The sequence below is a fragment of the Haliotis rubra genome, unplaced genomic scaffold (genome assembly GCF_003918875.1).
Source record: "Haliotis rubra isolate DU_JTF1 unplaced genomic scaffold, ASM391887v1 Scf841, whole genome shotgun sequence".
In the NCBI taxonomy this organism is placed as follows: Eukaryota; Metazoa; Mollusca; class Gastropoda; order Lepetellida; family Haliotidae; genus Haliotis; species Haliotis rubra.
In genome coordinates this window covers 133,245-139,244 of record NW_025767570.1, presented here as the reverse complement: position 1 = coordinate 139,244, position 6,000 = coordinate 133,245, and positions in this window count along the sequence as shown.

Here is a 6,000-nt window from a genome sequence, read left to right as displayed (position 1 = left end):
TACTTTTAAGACATTGCGTGTTAAAAGAAGTAAGTTTCCTCAGGTTTGAAATCTCCCACTCACTTTCTTGTATGCGCCAACTTAGCCATAGACCACACGAGGAAAATGGATGGAATCCCGATCCGGGTAGACTTTTAGGCCATGGTAGACTCCAGAAACGAAACACACACCGACAAAAGGCACACAACATCTGAGGACAAACACACGACACAGGAGACCCCACACAAAGGAGGAATGGAAGGAACAGTGCACAGGCATGGAGCACAACTGACCAAGGCACAGAAGTGGCACCGGAGGAACGGACACACAGACCAGGAGACACAGTGAGTGGCATGGACGGCACCAGGAAGGTGGACGGCACAGTGGAGGCACACAGGAATAACTGGCATGACCAAGGCATGGACGACACAGGCACAACCAAGGAATGGCACACAACCCAGTGCATGCATGGAGGCACAGTGAGCCACAGTGGCACAACTGGTATGGAAGGAAGGCACAAAAAATATGGATGGCACAGAGCACTGGTATGGAGGCACTGAGGCATGAAAAGGTGGAAGACAGAATTGAAGGAGGACAAAATGGAAGGAAAAATAAGGACCCAGTGGTATGGAGGAATGGAGGCATGGAGAACGGCACACACAGACACAGACCGACCATGGAGGCACAGGAGGGCACACACAGGCATGGAGACCAGACCAAAAGAACGACCACACTGAGACCACAGGACACCAGGCACAGTGGCATGGGCACAGGCACAGACCAGTGGCATGGAGGACCAAAATGGCCAACTTGTGGACCACAGGCATGGAGGAAGAGTGGAAAAGGGCACAACCCCAGGAGGAAGAAAATGGAAAGGAATGGGGCACATCCCAAACAGTGGCATGAAAAATTGGTATGGAGGGTAGAGGAAATGAAAAGGAGGATAAAATGGAGGCATGGAAGGAAAACTGGTATGGGGTAATCACCGAAAAGAAAGAACTGGTATGGAAGGAATGGAATGGAGGAATGGATGGAAGGAATAATAGAGTGGAAAAGGTGGAATATGGAAGGAGGAATGGAAAATGGAGGGGGAATATTGAAGAAAATATTGAAGGAAGGTAGAGTGGAATGGAGGGGGTGGAATATGGATGGTAGAATGGAATGGAAGGAATGGAAGCCAGGGGGTGGAAGGGGGGTATGGAAGAGAATGGAAGAATGGATGGAGGACGGAAGGAATGGAAGGAAAGGAATGGAAGGGAAAATGGATGGAATGGAAAGGGGAAAGGAATGGAATTGGCATGGAGGGCAATAAGTGCGTACCATGAAATGGCGCAACTGCGTATGGAGCGCAATATGCGTACCTGCGTATCGAGGGGTACAGTGTGTTTGTGGATGAAGGGTACAATTGTATTGGTGCATGGAGGGGTAGAGTGTAACTGGTGTATGGAGGGCAGAGTGCACCGGTGCATGGAGAGGGATAAAGCGTACCCTGCGTATGGAGGGGTAGAAGTGCACTGGTGTATGGAGGCATTAAGTGCACCGGTGTAATTGGAAGGTTGGTAGTGTACCGGGTGTATGGAGGGTGCAGCGGCAATTGCGTATGTAGTGAGTAGAGCTTCACTGGTGTATGGAGGGAGTAGAGTGCACCGAAGGTGTATGGAGGGTTAAATTAAAATGGGTGCATTGAGGGGCAGGAGTGTACCTGTGCATGGAGGGGCAGAGTGTAATTGTGTATGGAGGGGCCACCGTACTACAAGGTGCATGGAGAGGAGAATTAGAATGTACTGGTGTATGGAGGGGTACAGAAAACTGGCGTATTGAAAGGTTATAGCGTACCGGTGCAGTGTGGAGGGTGCAGTGTACTGGTGTATGTAATTGAAGGTACTGGGGAGTTTACTGGGTGTATGGAGGGGTAGAGTGTACTGGTGTATCGAGGGGCAGAGTGTACTGGTGCTTGTAAGGAGGCACATTGTACTGGTGTATGGAGGGGTAGAGCATACTGGTGTATCGAAGGGTTACAGTTTACTGGTGTATGGAGGGGTAGAGTGTACTGGTGTATGGAGGGATAAAGTGTACTGGGTGTATCGCAGGGGGCACAGTGTTGTATGTGGGTGTATGGAGGGTGTTACAGTGTACTAGTGTATGGAGAAATGAGAGTGTACTTGTGTATGGAAGGGTGGTAGAGTGTACTGGTGTGTATGGAGGGCACATTGTACTAGTGTATGGAGGGTACAGTGTTCTGGTGTATGGAGGTACAGTGTACTGGTGTATGGAGGAGTACAGTGTACTAGGGTATGGAGGGGGTACAGTGTACTGGTGTATTGAGGGGTACATTGTACTAGTGTATGGAGGAGGAGTACAGTGTACAAGTGTATTTAGGCGTACAGTGTCCTGGTGTTTGTAGGGGATACAGTGTACTGGGTGTATGGAGGGTTAAATTGTATTGGTGTATTGACAAGGTAGAGTGTACTTCTGTATGGAGGGGTACAGTGTACTGGTGTATGGAGGGGTACAGTGTACTGGTGTATGGAGGGTACAGTGTACTGGTGTATGGATGGGCATACAGTGTAGTGGTGTATGGAGGGAGTACATTGTACTAGTGTATGGAGGGTACAGTGTACTGGTGTATGGATGGAGTACAGTGTAGTGGTGTATGGGAGGCGTACACTGTACTGGTGTATCGAGGGGTAGAAATGTACTGAATTGTATCGAGGGGTACATTGTACTAGTAGTATGGAGGGGCATACATTGTACTAGTGTATGGACGGGTACAGTGTACTGGTGTATGGAGGAGTACAGTGTACTGGTGTATGGAGGAGTACAGTGTACTGAGTATATGGAGGGATAGAGTGGTACTAGGGTATAGAGGGGTACAGTGTACTGGTGTATTGAGGGGTACAGTGTACTAGTGTATGGAAAGGTCAGGCTGGTTCCGTCCATGGCGATTATCTGAAGACACTTAGAACCCGGAGGTCAGTAATGCCAGATTGGCCCATGAGCCACCGCCTTCTGGCATGGTGGACTCTAGGCAGAGTAACAATTTTCCAACGTAAGAGTATCACAACAGCATTTCGAGGAAAAATGATACAGAGATATACATTATGTGAAGTTGACCATGCACAGGGCAGCGACATGACCAGCCGATTGTTAGAACCGGGCCCGTTCTACCACCCGTCTAGGGTGAAGTAAGGGAGGTCAAGTGGTGTGTTGGGCAAAGGAACACTGTTCTTCTGGCTCCTGTGCCCTCAACCACCAGAATCCCGTCCTCCACCAACACAGGGGCAAAACCACGGGCAAACAGGTTGGTGGACCTAATATTCCCCGGGTCCACAACGGGGGTTGAAGGGCGCTTAGCGTGACCCAGCACCCACTCACGAGGAGGTGGCCCTTCATGGGTGCCAATATTGCTGAAGAGGCCAATCATCAATATTTTACGTTAGAATTAATGTAATTACACTCACTTAACTATATGTGAGAAGGATGGTCACTTTATTGATCTACTGAAGAACAGTTAGTGTCTGTCTATTCAATCCAGTCCCTTTGATCACAGTAAGGAGAGGGCAATGCTGGCTGCAGGCTGGACTTCCAAAGATTGCACCTGTGGGATATTAAACCCGTGTCTTTGGGGTGACGAGCGAACGCCTTAGGAACTAAGCTACGCCAACTCAGGAAGAAGGAAATAATGCGAGTGAATCTCAATGTTTCGGTATTTAATATCTTTAACGCCCATGCACACCAGTGGGGTGAAACATTTCAGGGTTGTCCTGAAAAAACCATGCAAATACTGTTTGATATTGTTTGCTGAGCTGCTGGAGAGACAGTAATATTGAAAGATGTAGTGATTGTTTGGGAGTTACTCCACTTGGGTCGGTGTGAACAAAACAAAATGGCGGCGGGGTTGAGACGTTCATCAAAGTCAGTGTTAAATGATAAAAGCTATCTACTTTAAATGTATACGTTTTGCATATAAATATTCTCTTCTGTGTAATTCCCATTTTGAACAATACCTTATTTTTTCGAGCATAATTAAAATTTTTATGATATGATTCGTAAGCGCGCCCATATCTGATAGGGTGTGAATTAATAACCGTACCATATAACTCAAATGTTTTAGAACGATGATTTCTTGACTTTTAAAGTTTTGTAATCAAGTTCTTAAAATGATTCTCCTGAAATGCAGGAACGTTTAATCGGAACCGTACCACCCACACTACAATACCACATACCTACAATAGCTGTTGCCTGATCCCATCTGGAATCTGTCATTACTGTTGCGTTGTCACATTGTGGTAACACAAAGTAACTAACCTCATCTATTTAAAAATAGCTCATCACTACGTTCGTAACAATACGCCCATATCCTTGTGTATAAGAACATGTTATTCTTTACATTTCCAGCTTTGTGCCAAGGTAGGATCAGACAGTAAGCTGGACGTGGACTGTGAATGGGTGAATATTAGGATCACCCTCCCCCTCTCCAACCTCAGAACGAAACGTTTTCTGAATCCCCAGCAAGTCCTGAACATGAAATTACACATTGAAGCACTACCCGTATACTATTGTATTCCTGGGCCCCCAGCATCGCCATTTTGTCTTGAGGGCGGAAAAATATTATTAAAATTTCATATGCTTTCTATCAAAAGAATGAGAGCGGGGAAGCCTTTATCCGTATCTTGAGACACAAGAACTTCAGTTGTGTCCGTACTTTTGAGGTATTCAGTCCTGAACATGCTGTAAATAGAAGCGACAAAACCCGTTCCACATTCATAAAACATCTCTGCCAAAAGCAGAGTCGATTGTACAGTTGTGACTATATCATACGCAGACATTTGTTTCAGCAGTATTAGAGCTGTGTGATGTTGTTTGTAAACAAATCGGGTCTATCACCATGCGATACGATGACAGAGCATGTGTTTATGAATCACTTTGAAATAGTGATGATAACAGGTGTTCACGAAATGGTGAGCGTATCCTGCCCCACCCGTCATGAACATATCCTAAGTCTAGTCATTTGTTAACCTGAAATATTTCGAGAACGTACGGTATAAGTTAAAATAAGGAATTGCATCGAACATCATTTTTGTCACTAATGCATCAAATTTGAAATTTCCTCAACATGTCTACCATAAAACTACTTGACAGCTTTATTGAGGCATTGAATGTTGTAGCCTTGATCAAACACCTTGAGCAAGAGTGGCATCACGCTCTTTGAAATCCCCTTAAAAAAGGCACGCTAGCTTATACCTCAAAAGTTGTGAAATGTAAACACCAAAGGCTGGAGCTTTTGGAATATTGCTCGACATGAAAGGAAGTTGCTCTATTGGAAAGTTAAAATCAATCCTTTGTCATACAACTTTGTGGAGATTTTTTGTCTCTGAATCTTGATGCATATCGAACAGTTCAGGCGGTCTCACTTGTCAGGTTCAGGTGGGTAAATCCGTTGAAGGCAATTGTCTAGTTGAAGCTTAAGTTAAACGTCTATGGCCAAATGACCTTGTTTTGAATTTGCCAACCCAAACCAGAAATTATGATTCATATGCATAAAGAAATTGGGATGCCTACTGCTTGGCGAGATATTTTACCCCCAAATTTCACAAACATGTTATCAATGAGAAAGTCCAGCATTTAAAATTTTGTTTCTCCGTAACCTTCAAGTGACATTTGCTTTCATATGTTTGACAAACTTTCCTGAACCCATGCAGATAGATATCTAGGTATCTCTTTGTTCACCACGTTTGTTTACAAAAGCACCATGAATTAAGAAATGAAGTTTTATTGACGTCTGTCATGTGGGATAATGGAAGAGATCGTTTAAAAAATCAAGTATTTTGACAGAGCAGAACAGTCCTTTGCTGAGATTCTAAAACTGTAAGCAAATCCTTTGAGTTTTTGATAATCCACTTAGCATTAATTCCTAAAGTCTCAAAATCTTCTGTGAATATCGAGAACATACTTCCTTGATAGTATTAAGGATTATGGTAAATCTCTGAGATAGGGATTTGCTGGTACATTTGCTGGAAC